The sequence below is a fragment of the Helianthus annuus genome, chromosome 14 (assembly GCF_002127325.2).
Source record: "Helianthus annuus cultivar XRQ/B chromosome 14, HanXRQr2.0-SUNRISE, whole genome shotgun sequence".
NCBI lineage: Eukaryota > Viridiplantae > Streptophyta > Magnoliopsida > Asterales > Asteraceae > Helianthus > Helianthus annuus.
Window position 1 is genome coordinate 50,220,991 of NC_035446.2, and position 17,388 is coordinate 50,238,378.

Genomic DNA, 17,388 nt, shown 5'->3' on the forward strand with positions numbered 1-17,388 from the left:
AGATGACAGTGAGAATCATGGTTAGCATAACAGAGTAAACAACACATCATATCCATATTCTTCCTACGCGAGAAATCCCAAGACAGTATTTTATCCTGAGTGAGTAACTTTCTTCTCATGATCAGCCACATTAAGAACGCATGACGCGGAATGCATTGACCGAACCAAACAATGCGACTCCACCCAACCTCCAATTCTCGGTGCCTAATCGAATCCCAAGCACGAGATGTAGAAAAATCATGAATCTGATCTCCATGTCGCCATACAAGTTTATCAGGTCTGTGAGTATCAAAAGACAATTGATCCAGCTGTATCAGAACCGGATATAAATCCCTCCAAGCGGCTGGCCATCTCCACGAATTATTAGCAAACACATCCGAGACTTTTGATTCCATATTGAACCCCGCATTTGCAATCGATCTAGGCGAAATAAACTGCTCGAGCGGACCTAATCGACTCCAATTATCAAACCAAGCTGACGTACTTAAACCATTACCAACATCGGACCAAATGAAACTCCGCATAATTGGCCGAATCTGAAGAATCTTCCTCCATGACCAGCAACAACTAGCAGGAACTCTACAAGCCCAGAAACTTTTCCCTTTCAACCTGTATGAGTGAACCCACTGAACCCACAAGGAGTCCCGTCTCGAAATAATACTCCAAATATGAGCTGTCATAAGCGCTTTATTAACATCTCTGATTCGACGAATGCCTAGCCCACCCTCAAACTTAGGCACACAGATCGCTTTCCAAGACACCTTGGCACGCCCTTTTTGAAACGCACTATCCTGAGACCATAAAAAATTTCGCATCAACGCCTCCAACTCAAGGATCACCCGATTCGGCAGGATAAACACTGACGACCAGAAGATATACATCGAAGACAAGACCGAAACAATGAGTTGAACCCTGCCTGCAAAAGAAAGAAGTTTGTTCCTCCAATGCATAATACGTTTTTCTAATTTCTCCACCATCACTTGACAGTCTTTATACAGCAAACGAGAAGATATAAGAGGCACACCCAAATATCTCACTGGCAAAGTACCCTCCCTGAATGGCATAATATTCAAAATCGCAGTTTTAATATAAGACGGCACATTAGAGAAGTAAACTGTATGCATCATCTCCTGAAAACACATGTGAAAATAGGTACGTCAGCATAAAAATGCCTGTGAGATACATTGGTTTTGTGAAAACGGAATTCATGACTTATGTTTGAGAAAATGTTTAGTCATGAACCTTGTAATTTGCTTTGTCTTGTAAATCATTTGAAAAACGATAAGATCAGAAAGCGTTGTAGAGTTTGAAATTGAACAAGAATTGATATGTGCAAAAGATACACATATTTTTTTTTGGGTAAAGGGTTACCCCGGTGAATTTTATAAATCAATAAGCACAATTGTGCAACTGAACTGTTACACACAAAACCTCGGCATACCAAGGCAAGAAAAAAAACGGCCAAAACAGACACAACCCAAACAAACAACCAACTAAACAACCCAGCTCACAACGAGCAATAAAAAACAAGCAAGACACTACTATTCAGCCTGGATCAATCTCTAAGTTTCCTCCAGGAATCTGCCATTTCTCTAGTAGTCGACGAAGGCCCGGTCTCCACTTGAACTGGAATGATAACATACGTAATCGAACTGTCCGAATAACCTCACGAGCAATCACCATGGGCGTACGATGATTGTTTGAGAACAACCTATTATTTCTTTCCTGCCAGACAAAATACGAAGCAGCTGATAGAACCAATCGACTGATAATATTTTCCGGCACTTGCAAGTTCGAGTGCTGAATCATCCAAGCCATAATATCATCCCAAGAACCATTTACACTCTCCATAGCCGTCCATGCCTTAACGTTATTCCAAACCTCCATAGCAAAAGAGCATTCAAAGAATAGATGATTCCTCGAATCTCTATCATAGCAACATAAAGGGCAACACATGAGGTTCAGATTTGAAGCACTTCCCGCTTCCCAAACCGACAATCTATCTTGTGTCTTTAATTTATTTCTAATTACAAGCCACACATGGAACGAATGTCTCGGGATGCAATGTTTAAACCAAACCATATTAACCCATGGGACTATGTTTTCACGATGCCGAATATTATTCCAAACTTTCCTAGAAGAGAAGTGACAGGAGTTACCATCAAGATCTTTCCATACCATTCGGTCTTGCCTATCAGAAAACATCGGAACCTGGACATCAATTAAAACAGGAAACATGTCATACCATGCAATCGGCCAACTCCACTCCCCATTCTGCGAGACCAAATCGGCAACCGTAGACTGGAGATGGAAACCCGCATTAGCAATCCTTCTCGGGCTAATAAATCTGCTCAAAGGCCCATGATCACACCACATATCGCTCCATACGTTTGTTCGAGCACCGTTACCAATAGAAGACCATAAGAACGGCTGGAGTAAGCTGCGAATAGCAAGAAGCTTCCTCCAACCCCAGGTCATACGACCTCTACTCGGGACCTCCCAAAAACTCTTGCCTTTAAGCTTATACATATGAATCCACTGCACCCAAAGCGATTTCCTATTAGTAAGGACACTCCAAACATGAGAAGATAGGAGAGCCTTGTTGACATCAGAAATACATCTAATGCCCAAACCCCCCTCATACTTGGGCAAACAGACAACCTTCCAAGCAACTTGGCCTTTACAGACTGTTGTGTGGAACCGGCCCAAAGAAAACGACGCATACATCGTTCCAGATCGTGAACAATTTTAGCTGGAAGCATGAACACAGTGGCCCAATAGATATGCATTGCAGAGAGGACAGAACTAACCAACTGAAGCCTACCAGCAAAAGATAAAGATCTGGTCATCCAATTGTCAATCTTTTTCTCCATCTTATCGACTAAGACTTTACAATCTTTGTAATAAAGCTTTGTTGAGATCAACGGAACTCCCAAGTAACGAACCGGAAGCGATCCCTCTTGGAACGGCATAATATTGAGAATTTCCTGTTTAATATTACGAGAAACGTTACCAAAATAAACAGTACTTTTCGGCAAACTTGGAACCAGACCCGAAACACTTGAAAACATCTTAAGAGTGTCCCGAAGAATCCTCACCGAAGCCGCATCCCCATTCGCAAACAAAAACAGATCATCAGCAAACGATACATTAATAATCTTCTGCTTTTTGCAATGAAGATGAAACCGGAATGCATTATTTGAATTGGCTGCCCTCTTTAGTAACAACGAAAGAACCTCCATAACCAGAGTAAACAGGTAAGGCGAAATAGGATCACCCTGTCTAAGCCCTCGTTTCCCTTTGAAATAACCATAAAGGTTACCATTAATGCTCAAAGAATAAGACACACTCGTGACACAAACCATGATCCATTTAACCATCTTCGGGTGAAACCCAAAGGCATGAAGGACGTCCTCAAGAAAAGACCAGCTCACTGTATCATAGGCCTTTTGAATGTCAATTTTAAACGCACATCTGGGCGGGCCACTGTTCAAGTGGTAATTATGCATAAGTTCCTGGGTAAGCAGAATATTATCAGTAATCTTCCTTCCCGGCACAAAGGCAGATTGATTGATGTCAACAAGCCGATCCAAACTACCTTTAATCCTTTCCGTGAGAATCTTACTAATGCATTTATAAAGAACGTTACAGCAAGAAATCGGCCTGTAATCCGTGACTGAATTAGGCGATTGGGTTTTTGGAACTAGAGCAATGATAGTGTGATTGATTTGCTGAAGCAACTTCCCATTATCAAAGAAATCCAGAATCGCTTTCGTTATCTCCTCACCCACAATCTCCCACGAGTTTTTGAAAAACGCGGACGTGTAGCCATCCGGCCCTGGGGCTTTGTTTTCTCCTATAGAAAACATGGCATTTTTAATCTCTTCCCGCGTAACCTGCCGGACCATATTACTAGCACCATTCGAATCAAGGACACTAGAAAATAAATCATCATTTACCAACTTGCTTACATGGTCTTGAGTACCCAGAAAGTTCGAATAATGAGCAACCAGAACCCCAAAAACATCGTTCCCATGCGACCAGTTTCCATGAACATCTTGAATGGTATGAATTTTGTTGCATGCATTCCTCATTTTCACACAGTTATGGAAGAATTTCGTGTTGGAATCACCTGCCGCAAGCCATTCTGTCTTAGCTTTTTGCTTAAGAAAGCATTCTTCATCATACGAGACGGTATTGAATTCCTGAATACAACGAGCTTCCGATTCACGCAGAACCAGGTCAAGCGGGTTGTCATCTATAGCTTTCTGGATGGCATCCAACTGCAATCTAACCTCCTTCACACGGTTGTGGAGATTACCCTGATCAAAAAGAAGGCGTCTTAAAGGAGGCTTAAGAGCCGTCAACTTCTTAACCACCGAAAACATAGTTTTACCCGGAATCTCCTTTACCCATTCCTTGGCCACGCATGGAATAAATCCCTCCTTCCTCGCTATAAAGTTAGCAAATTTGAAAGGCTTAGGCCGATTATGGTTAACCGGAATCAAATTCAGAATGCATGGCGAGTGATCCGAAACCCGATAGGGATGATATAAGACAAAAGCATCTGGAAATAAATCAAGAAGCTGAGTGTTACTCATAACTCTATCGATCTTTTTCAAAACACCTACTCCATTTTTCGGTTTTTGGTTCCAAGTGAAATGAAGCCCATGACTTTTAACATCAGAAAGTTGATTGTGTTGAACACAATCATAAAACTCCCTCATCCCAATCGTAATAGTAGAAGGCCCAGCTAAATAGTCATCCATTGACAGGGCTGAATTAAAATCACCTAGCACCACCCACGGTTTGTCTTGGATGAAACACTTGTGTTTACAAAGATCATCCCACAAAGCCCTTCTATCTTGGTAATTATTTTCAGCATACACAAACGAGCAGAACAGGATTTTATTATCAGATTTTAAACGCATTTGCACATGAACTACCTGATCCGACTGGGCTATCACCAAAAGATCCACTACATCCTTGTTCCAACCAACAATAATTCTAGTACCTCTAGAACAGCAGCTCCCATTAGAGGTCCAGTCCCACGATCTAAACACCCCTTTACAAATTCTATCAAGTTTACTAACATGCACATGAGACTCCAAAACGGCACACACCTGGAGACGATTTTCAGAGATAAGTTGACGAACCTCTCTTTGTTTCAGGGGAAGGTTCAATCCCCTTATATTCCATGCACCAATACTACCCATGGACACCTGCTTGACCGGGAGTGCTTGCCCCCTCAAATTTTTTGTTACTAGTACCAGCACACATAAACTCTGATATTTCCGTTTGAAGATCATCAAAAACCCCATCATCCTCGTTAGGAACTCGTATCGGCTCATTTTCATAGCTCAGGTCCTCATATGGAGTTCCCTCCGAAGCATTGTCACTAGAAAGCGCAGCAAACGAATTCTGGGTCTTAATACTACTTTTATTGTGACCATTACCTCCATTACCTTGCTTACTGTTACCATACTTGTTCAAAAATTCATCATCTTTTTTCGTTCCGGATGAACTGGCACCCGACGAACCATTACCACCCGACAAGCCATTCCCACCCGACGAACCATTACCACCCGCCGAGTCATTACCACCATTAGCATCCGTACTCGTAGCAGCCCCAGGAATAGAAGATTTTTGCCTATAGACAAATCTGGCCTTTTGCTTCTTTTGTGGAAATCCATGTTTAGCCGTTTTCCTTTTATCAGTCACAAAACCATCCTGGTCAATAGATACTTTTTTGGACATCTCCGGTTGTACCTTCGGACAAGATAACCCATCATGGCCAAAAAGACAACATTCAGCACATCTTTTAGGTCTCCATTCGTATTCAACCTTGATTTCCTCCATAACATAACCCTCTTCAACCAATTTGGGGACAGCTACAACTATATGATCTTTCAACTCCTTATCCGCTGAAATTTCAATCATAGCACGAGCGAAACTCGTCCTCCCCCAATTATCAATACACATATCAGCAGTGTAATTATCTAACCTCTTCGGGATCCCAATCTTCGAAGCCAAAAGACTCAGGCCATCATCAGTGTAAACAGCAATAGGAACGTTATGAAACTTAACCCAAACAAGGACCGATTTGATGCCATCCTTTCTGAGTGTAACAGCCGGGGTCCATACATTGAGAAATAATGGAACTTTCCGAATGAGCCAAGGACCACCTTCAAGGACCTTATTCATTCCTTCAGTCGAATCAAACTTAAAAAAGAAGAACCCGTTGGAGTTCATCATAGCCTTAGAGAATCCATACTTGTTCCATACATTTTTAGCATAATACTCTACCACCGGAAATGGAAGTCTACTACCCAAAAAATAACCATACAAGACATTTTCAAACCTATCCTGCACTTTCTGAACCGCTTCCTTTGGGATGACAACATCAGCATTCTCCATCACCTCGTTGGCCTCAATCAACCTAAAGTTCACCACCCTTTTAACTCCACCCGAAGATTGAAGCTTATCAGCATAAGACACCGGCTTAGTCACATTCTCACTTGAACAGTTAGTGTTAGCAACCGGATTCTGCACTGGCACAGTTACCTTCTCCAGTTCATCAATAATGTTGATTACCCTTTGCTCATTCCGTACCATACCTCGTCTAGGCAACAACGGGTTCCCATCAATATTAAGAGGCTTCGCAAACATTGGAGTTTTATCTTTCAAATCCTGAACAGTCAACGGCTTCGAGCTAATAAACACGTCCCCATACATTCTTTCAGAAAAAGATGTATACCCTAAATCCTCCATTGCATTAACGCTGCTAGGGTTTCCCACACCACTACTCTTGACAGGTAATGGCGGGTTACCCCTATCATCTTTGGCCAAATTGTCACTTGGATTCATACAGGAACTTAAGCAGCAACTATCACCACGGTTATCTAAAGCATGCAACGTAAACAAATAGCAAAAACCCTAATAGCCGACAAGCACCAATACCTGAAAAAATCACACACACCCGAACTAGATGATTAACTAGAAGCAATTCAGCAAACCCTAATCCGCCACCACTCCAAACCATGCAACGAAATCCAAGCAAGAAACCCGAGCAAGTTGGCAGCAAACCCTAGCAATAAAACGAAACGAAAACAAACCCTAAACCTGATTTCAAAAGATTAGAAACCACGGTAGAAGTCTAGAAACCTTACTCAGAAGGATCGACAACACCACAATTGCTAACCCAGATCAATCAAGAATAAGATCAGATGAACAAAGATACACATATTTATACAAGCTCCCAAGTATGAAATACAATATTTCATCGGCTTGGTATTTGTTTGATGGTCGCGGTGACACAGGTGTCACAGTCTCCCCTACTTTAGGAAATTTCGTCCCGAAATTTATTCGTAGGAGTCTATTTGTGACTTTGTGTCTAATAACCACCAAAGATATGCAAGGCAATATCCTGTCGTTTCCTTAACGGAGATTCTTCAGAAATGGAAGTGAAGGAAGAATCAAGGATATTCATTTCTCCTTCGATGGAAAATTTTCAGAAACGAAAAATGCACAGAATGAGTCATTTTCCTTAATGGGTATCTTTTAGAAACGAAAATGCACGGAATGAGTCATTTTCCTTAATGGGTATTCTTCATAAACGAAAATGAACGGAATGAGTCATTTTCCATAATTTCTTCAGAAACGAAAATGAACGGAATGAGTCATTTTCCTTAACGGGTATCCTTTAGAAACGAAAATGCACGGAATGAGTCATTTTCCTTAATGGGTATTCTTCAGAAACGAAAATGAACGGAATGAGTCATTTTCCATAATTTCTTCAGAAACGAAAATGAACGGAATGAGTCATTTTCCATAATTTCTTCAGAAACGAAAATACACGGAATGAGTCATTTTCCCTAATGGGTATCCTTTAGAAATGAAAATGCACGGGATGAGTCATTTTCTTTAATGGGTATTCCTTAGAAACGAAAATGCACGGAATGAGTCATTTTCCACAATTCCTTCAGAAACGAAAATGAACGGAATGAATGAGTCATTTTCCACAATTTCTTCAGAAACAAAAATGAATAGGGTTAACTCTAGATACACGACAATACTTGCTGTGGTTTCTGTGCACTAAATTCCATAATTATGTATGCATCCATAATTACGTAATCCCTTGCACAGTCCGCACAGTTTGTTTTGTAATGTTTTGGGGAAAGATATCAAACTCGTGATGAGGGTGACTAGACTTCCATAGGGTCCTTTTAATTAGATCGACAGAGGATCTACTTAGTTAGGCCACCAACGAGTCCTTTCAGCTATATCATCACATGATATCCCTAACCAGATTTTTGGATCAATCTGTTTAACTAGACCACTCAAGGGGTCTAATTATGAAGTAGCACTTTATAATTCAAGGGACTTTAACTACTGCATAGAAGTCCATTAAGGATTTTAAGTAATACCTTTGGGTATCCTACTATGAATCTCTTGTACAAGGATATGTAAGATTCTACCAGGATTTGGATAACATTATTTAGATCACACAACAACACATAAGGGAACACATAAGCACAACGTCACATAATTGTTTAACTTGATTATAATTTGTGGTAACCCTTTACCCAAAAAAAAAACACATAAGCACAAAGTCTCATAATTGTTTAACTTGATTATAATTTGTTATTAACTTGTTTATCGATTGAATACGGATATGGAAACCTGTCGACGGGTCTTAATGTTCACTGGAATCTATCTGAGAAGATAGAAAGATCTCCCAAAATTCGATTTTTTGACTACAAGGAATTATCACATTCGAATTTAGGCATACAACAATTAAGGACTTACGGGAAATCCTTAGGTACCCTATTAAGGATTTATAGTGGTACTTTGGATATTCGTCACGTGTTGTAACTTGCGCCTTGTACTTCGTTTTCCTTAGAAGAAACAGGTACTTAGGAATTTCGTGGAAGACGCATGAGATCATAGAATGGGAGAATTTTGGGGGTAGTTTGTTCTTCACGGAATACGGTTCTTTGATTGTCGGTATTGTAAGGGATATGTTCTTTATACATACAACCTCATAAATACATTGCAATGTAAATAAAAGATTTATTTATAAACAATGATAACAACTGTTTCATGGACCTTGACAACAAAAGAAAATAATACACAAGACATGATTATTTCTAAAGGGTGTTGTCTTCTAGTCGGTCAGATGCTCATCACTGTGCTGGATTAGCATTAGCAAGCTTTGGGCAATTTCTTTGGAAATGACCCATCTCGCCACAATTGTAGCAAGAACCTGGTGGAAAGCGAGCTTGAGCAGGATTGTTGTCAGCTTGATTTGGTGCAACTGCAGCTCGGCAAACCTTTGCTGTGTGACCTTTAAGTCCACAAATTTGGCATTCGCAGCACTTCACCCTAGCATGATAATGAAGGTTACATTGGTTGCACAAGGGTGAAGTTCCATTGTATGGCTTCCTAGCAGGGGGTTGAGCTGGTTGGTTGGGGACGGCTTGATCATTGTGAGTAACCATGGCGAAGTTCTAAGAAGCCTTTCGCTTCTTTGACTTCTTAGGGGATCCAGTCTGTTCATCCATGGTCTTGGATTCCTCGACCGGTTTCTTGTCACCCTTTCGGAAAAGCTTACGTTTCCTGATCTGAGATTCAGTCAAAGTTGCAGATAGCTCAATGGCCTGTCTAACTGTAGTAGGGTTGCTACCAGTCACAATGTCTTGTATTGAGTCAGGGAGGCCATCAATGTACTTTTCGATCGCCTTATCCAAAGGCGTAACCATGGAAGGACACAACAGGCTCAGCTCCTCATATCGATCAGTTTATGCTCGATGTTCGCCGCTAACTTGCTTAAGATCGTCGAATTCCCTTTCTAAGGCCCTGACCTCGTGACGAGGACAGAATTCCTTCATCATCAGTGCCTGAAGTTCTTCCCATGTTTGAGCCAGTGCCACATCGGCACCCCTATCTCTCATCACACCATTCCACCATGTCAAAGCTCGTTTCTCAAAGACGCTAGATGCGAATTCTACCTTTCGTTCGTTTGGACATTGGACATGTCTGAAGGTGCTCTCTAAACTCTCGAACCATTGCAGAAGTGCAGTCGCTCCTTGAGACCCAGAAAACTTTGATGGCTTAGCTGAGTTGAACGTCTTGAAGTTGTAGGGGGCATTATTGTTGTTGTTGGCTTGGTTCCATTGAGCAAAGAGGTTTGGGAATTGAGCAGCCATTTGCTGCGCAATGATCTCTGCCAGTTCGGCAGTTGCTATCTGGTTTTCGCGTCGAGGAGGCATTCTAAAAGAGAAACAAGAAAGAAAACAAATGAAATGGCATTTGGTAAGAATAGGATGTTACAATTACCAGCCATAATCATGGTTGATGGTCATTTGTTTGAACCACGAAGCAAACAAACAACACCAAGGCTGAATCAAAGCAAATAGATCCTCATAGTGTATCGCGAAGACATGCTCGCCTATAAGTGGACACTCACCCCAAGAGTTCCCAGGTAAGAGTGACTGGTCCGATTATGTGGATTTGTACGAACACTCTTGCCTTAGACAGAAAACCCAAAGTACAGGCATTCACTCTTCCAGTTTGCATGTGTTCACACTATTTAGGACCCAAGACCTTGACGAGAGTTTTGAAAACTCAAAGGGGTTCAAAACCTTATAACAGAGGGTTCAAAACCTAGTAATCAATCATCCTAGAACAGATGATTAGTTTTCAAAGCGGTTTTGAAATTTATGTTCTTGTTGTGGTCGTCGCCTAAGGATAGGTGACGATATTGTTTTGTGACTAAGCGCAAGTAAACTCGCGTTAGGGTCCTAGGAAGGTTATAGACTAGGTCAAAGCATTACTAATAACCTAATTCCCTATAACCATTGGCTCTGATACCAACTTTTCTGTCACACCCCGACCACGTAGAACATACAAAACGTGGCGGAAATGTCGGGGAGTGTTGTAACAGAATTAATTGTTTCAAATCCATGGCAATTGAAGTTTCGTTTTATTGATCAAACATGAAAGTTTACATTGTTTAAACAAGAACCAAAGAGTGCATAACATAAATTAACTAGTTCTTGTCTCGTTTTAAGTCACTAAGGCACAGGTCCGCCTAAGTATGTCTTTTTTGGGTAAAGGGTTACCCCGGTAAATTTTATAAATCACCAAACCGCAATAAAGTACAAGTAGTGAGGATGTGTTCCACACTAGTTCATATACAGGACATGCCCCATATATGTAAAACAAAACAAAACCAAATACCTATAAAATCCCAAGGACCTAGTCTACTATACATCATGACTCGACATCTAGAAGACAAACAATGCAAAAGACAAACACAAATGTCAACCACCATCATCAAAAATAAAGTGGCCACAAAACCGCAGCCCCTTCAGCCGAAAAGCAGACAGTCTATCCATTCGAGAACTTGGAAGACGAGGTGCTTGCCCCTGCTTTTGAAGAAAAAGGGTGAGTACCCGATGTCATAAATGCACTAGTTTCGTTGTAGACTTCTTCGACTTCCTCCTCATCCGATTCCTGCTCGTCCCTCGAAGGTTTCTTCTCAACCCGTCCCACTGTGGTACCCTCCTGATTACCAGCCACTCGACCCATGTTACCGTTACCATCGTCATCTTTAAGACTATCAAAGGGGTTCGACGTTGAAACCTGATTCGAATTTTTCACAGCCGTATTCGGTTTCGGTTTGACAATCGGACGATAGACTACCTTAGGTTTTTGATTTTTTATATGAAGCCCTTGAGTAGTAGCTTTCTTTTTTTTTGCACCCACAACCTGAAAATCGTCACCTTTTTTCCCATAATCCCCAATTGGAGCAACCTGAGGGTTCTTTGGGCACGAACTATCATCATGACCAAAAACGCAGCAATCCGAACACCTTAAAGGCTCCCAATCATAATCAATTTTGACTTCCACCTTAGAATAACCATTACCGCCTAAGTATGTCTTGATAAGTCCTATGCATCATCTCCTGAAAACACATGTGAAAATAGGTACGTCAGCATAAAAATGCCTGTGAGATACATTGGTTTTGTGAAAACGGAATTCATGACTTATGTTTGAGAAAATGTTTAGTCATGAACCTTGTAATTTGCTTTGTCTTGTAAATCATTTGAAAAACAATAAGATCAGATGATATGTATAAATAAGAGAACACTGTATGGTTAAACAGATAACCATGTAAAATGTGTTTGTATAAGATAAGTCGTTTGTAAAACAATGTCTCGTGAAAAGTGTGTTATTTGTATAAAGTGTCATATGTCTCAAATTGAAATGATTCAAATAACGCAACGATATGTAATACCATACAAACACTTATATATAGGAAGTGCCAGTGGCGTATCCACCATGCTTGTATTATATTACACACGCCTCGTTACTTAATCACTTACTCAAACCAAACCATCAAGATGAAATGTTTAACAATTGTGGAAATGTTTATGTATAGTCAAATGTCTATTGTCAAATGTAAATCATGTCAACGGATACAACTGGTTTACACGGTTCAATGGTTACAAACGGTTCATGTAATCAAAGGGGTAAGACGGTTCACATAGTCAAATGGTTACCACGGTTCAAAATGTAGCATAATGTGTTCATATGCTGGATGAGCATACGCAACAGAAATGCAATGTAAAACAATGTACTACGTATGCACACAATGGGCGTACGTAGCATGAAATGTAATGTAAAGTGATGTACTAAGTATGCACACAATGGGCGTACGTAGCATGAGATGTATTGTAAAGTGATGTACTAGGTATGCACACAATGGGTGTACGTAGCATGAGATGTATTGTAAAGTGATGTACTAGGTATGCACACAATGGGCGTACGTAGCATGAGATGTATTGTAAAGTGATGTACTAGGTATGCACACAATGGGCGTACGTAGCATGAGATGTATTGTAAAGTGATGAACTAGGTATGCACACAATGGGCGTACGTAGCATGAGATGTATTGTAAAGTGATGTACTAGGTATGCACACAATGGGCGTACGTAGCATGAGATGTAATGAAATCATGTACTATAATGTACTAACGAATATAGCAGGTATATGATGTGAAAACATGGAAAGCATGAAAGTAACAAGTAGGCACATGCTTTTCACCCCAAAACAGTTTGGAAAACAGTAAAAGATGGGGTTCAATGTACTCACTGAGATTGCTTTGAATTCCTCGTGTAATAATCACACAATGCTAGAGATCACGGGATATCAAACGGCACCTAATAGGTAGCTATATTAATATACCGGACCAAAATCAGAAGGATCGGATAGTATGCGGGTTCGTAAACCAAACGAGTACGGAGACTCGTGTAATATGGTTTAACAAAGCCTACATACTAAACTGAAACCTAACCTAAGTGCTTACGGCCCATTACGACCCGTTTAGGTAGCTTATGCTGCCCTAACGCGTCGTCTGCGTAGAACGCGTTTGGAACGCCTAACATCATGACCACAAGGTATAACCTCGGAAGGTTCTAGCTATGGTCACCTAATGTGTTTGTTCGGATCCTAATGATCGACCAAATGGGTCGGGTTCGAAAGTATAAGCGATGGTTTAGATCGCTTACCTTACGACCCTATATAAGCACTATACTAAAAGTGACGAGCTAAGCATGTTAGAACATGCTTAACTAAGTTTAGAAAACAGGTTTGGCATCAAAACAAACGGCTTTGATGCTCACGAGTAGTTTGGTTACAAAAAACACAAGAATGCGTATTTTGGTCGAAACTATGACTCGTCACTGAGCCTAGATACGTGGTAATCAGTAGGTATAATCACTACGGATTATAACCATCGTGATCACGCTCACGTTATGAAGTTCCAATGAACTTCGTGTTGACCATAGGCTGGTCAACGCAGAAAGTCAACAAAACGTTGAGTTTCGGACTCGAAAAGCGAATAAAAGAACGAAAGAACACTTACGAAGGGTCCCCGAATGCTAATCTAGATCAAAATGGCTCAGGTATGAAACAAAGGTTCCAACTTAGAGCTTTTGATCAGATTTTTGTGGGTTTTACTCAAGGGGGGTATTTATAGGAAAAGTAAAGCCGTTAGGATCGTTTCTTGAATATCGTGCCACGATCCAAGCCGTACACTTGTCACAAAGTTGTGGTGCCTTATCTTGACCCTTAGCTCCTGAGATTGTGAAAGGGCATTGCTCTTTGGTGTGTTTGAAAGGCCAAGTTTGCAAGAAAGACAAACTTTCTGTTACTGAAGGGGCCATGCGGCCCGCATCAGGATATGCACAAACTCAGGCGGGCCGCCTGGGCATGCCTGATCTGCACATATTTTCAGAATTGGCAGTTTTGGTCCCTGTTGCATGTTTAAGCCATTTCCGACACTTCTAAGGCCCATAAAGCCAACTTTAAGGCCCTAAAATGATGCCTAAACATTGTGGTCATGAAACATGCTCAAAAATATGTCGGATGTTGGTTCGTTTGGCCGTACGAATGCGATGTTCGGTTAATTACGACGGAATGCGCATAAGCGCGAAAAACGATCCAAAATGCGTGACGAATGGATTTTTCTCATGCCAAACACTAAGGCATAATATAAGGATGCTTACATAAATTTTTGGATGTCCGGATGTATTCAGAACGTAAGTCATGTGCGAAAGTGCAAACTTGTGCACTTTTTGACACTTTTAGTCCCTGAATGTCCCAAAAGTTTATTTTAGCATACCAAACCCCTCAAAGCTTATTTCTAAGCTATGTAAAGGATATTTATGGTATGTTTAACTTATGGACATGTTCCGGAATGTTTGTTACAGTTCAAATTGGCATACTTTCGCAGTTTGTCAAGTTTAGTCCCTGTAAACGAATTAACTTGTTTTTGCCATACCAAAGCCTTCAAAACTTATTTCTAAGTTATGTAAAGGTTATTTAAGGTATGTTAAGTATATTTTGATGTTCCGGAGTATTTGTCGCATTAAACTGAGTACGTTTACGCACCAGTTTGCGTATAATTCTCCAGAAAGCGTTGTAGAGTTCGAAATTGAACAAGAATTGATATGTGCAAAAGATACACATATTTATACAAGCTCCCAAGTATGAAATACAATATTTCATCAGCTTGGTATTTGTTTGATGGTCGCGGTGACACAGGTGTCACAGTTACTACACATTTTTATAAATTTTCAAGTTCATGAGATGGAAAAATTAGTATATATTGTTGATGATTGTTGTTGATAATTTTAAAAGAAAATAAACACTTGTTTTGAAAACATGGGAAATCTCCATTTTTAGGGGAAACTCTGTCGAAATTTTTATAAATTTTGACACTTAGAAAAATATATAAGTTTTGAGAAACTTCTTCCCCAAAAATGTATACCAAGGTATTTACCAAAGTTTCCCTAATTTTTGAGTAAGAAACGATGATTTCATCAAGGTTAAAAATTGACAATAAGTATGTATATTTTTGAGAAAATATATATATTATTTTATCACCAAACTTTGTGCTAAGTGTATGTAGTATGTATTATACGTGCTAGTGTATTAGGACTTGAAAATACACTAAACACCCGTAAGAAGTGAAAAACACAAAAATACACATACAACATACTTACACAAATACAAGAAAATATATTTGTGAAAATATATTCGTTGATAGAAATAAATAACTTGGTCAAGTTATGGGCATAAAATGAAGTTTTGAACAAAGATACATAATTCGGGTGCAAAGTGCAAAATACAAGATACTTATATTAATTTTTGAGAAATAATATAAGTAAGATACATAGTGAAAAATATAAAATATTTTTAACACAACAATACATATACAAAACAGTGACTTGTGCGTGTACGATACAAGTCTAGTGACTAACGATAATAAAACACGTTTAGGTCACGACGCACTATAAGCAAATCCAGTGAAGTTTACGACGCAAGGAACGCAAAGTTGTGAGTTCATGCTCCCCCTTTCTTTTAACTGTTTTCAGTTTTATAACTTCGGGGGTGAAATACATGTTACAGTAAGTGGTATGATGATACGAGAAATGATACATGATACGAGAAATCGTGTCACGAATAGGGTAACATAAGCACCATTAGTCAACAATATACCTAGACCGCAGAACAAAAGGTTAGATCAAACGGGTGTCGGGCAGCCACACTCTTGGTGAGAACGAGTACCAAATAGTGCTTTTGTGTCTCATAATATGCCAACTAGAAAAATGCCTAAGGTTTGGTTGCTTCCTATGTTGTGTCACATGTTGATGGCCTTGCAACCCATTAACAACTTGATACATACATGAACACTTGATTTATACATGAATACTTGATTTTCATAAGATACATACCATGTTTCTCATACAAAGTATACTAGCGTTCCATACAAAACTGCATGAATTCACACCAACATTATGTTGACGTTTTTCCAAAACTCACATGTATTTCAGGTAACTAGAAGTGGATGTGCGCGCGGTCTTACTCTTGCTTGTGGATGTCGTCTATGTTATGTTTAAATAAAGTTGTAAACTTTTAAGACAATGTTTTATGCTACCTCGCGATGTAAACGCTAAACTTATGTTTTCAAATTATGAAATGTTTTGTATTTGAAGTTATTTTTATAAGCATGTAGTATGTTTACCTTTCGTATGCAATGAGAACCTTTCACGATCACACCTCGTGCTTCCGCCGCAGACAGGGGTGTGACACCATGGGTGCAGTAAAATAACGGGATTTGTCAGATCATATGGTACCATAACCTAATACTGGTCGGCTTGATCAATGCTAATGAATGTCATTTGTTATGTAACTACAACCAACAAGTTTGTTCACTTTATTGAAATCGTTATTAGTTTTGTATAAACCATCTTAATTGTTTTTGAAAAACCATCGTTTAAACTTTGAAACCATTTCGTACATATGAATCACCCCAAAACAATTGAAAATAGTAAAATAGGGGAACTATGTACTCACATGAAGTGCAAAGTATCCTCAATCAATAGAACTTCAAACAAACTCAAGCAAACCAAAGAAATCAAGTAGCACCTAGTAATCGAACCACTAGTCAAACAATAGACGCCTAAATCGGAAGATCGGATAGAATGAAGTCTTGTAAACCAAATGAGTGTTGGAACTCATGTGATATGGTTTAACAAAGCCTACATCCTAAATTGAAACCTAACCTAAGTGCTTTCGACCCATCGCGACCCATTAAGGTAGCTTACGCTACTTTAACGTGTCGTGTGCGCAAAAGCGCGTTCAAGACGTCTAACTAGTCCTATGACAAGTATTATATGCCCATACATGTTTAATTATGTTACATAATCAGTTACGTGTCAAAAGTTTAGGTTACATATGCTTAATTACCAATTATGTATGAAAAGAATATTTTGGTAATTTACCAAAGGCATATAAACTACCTATCATACGACTAAT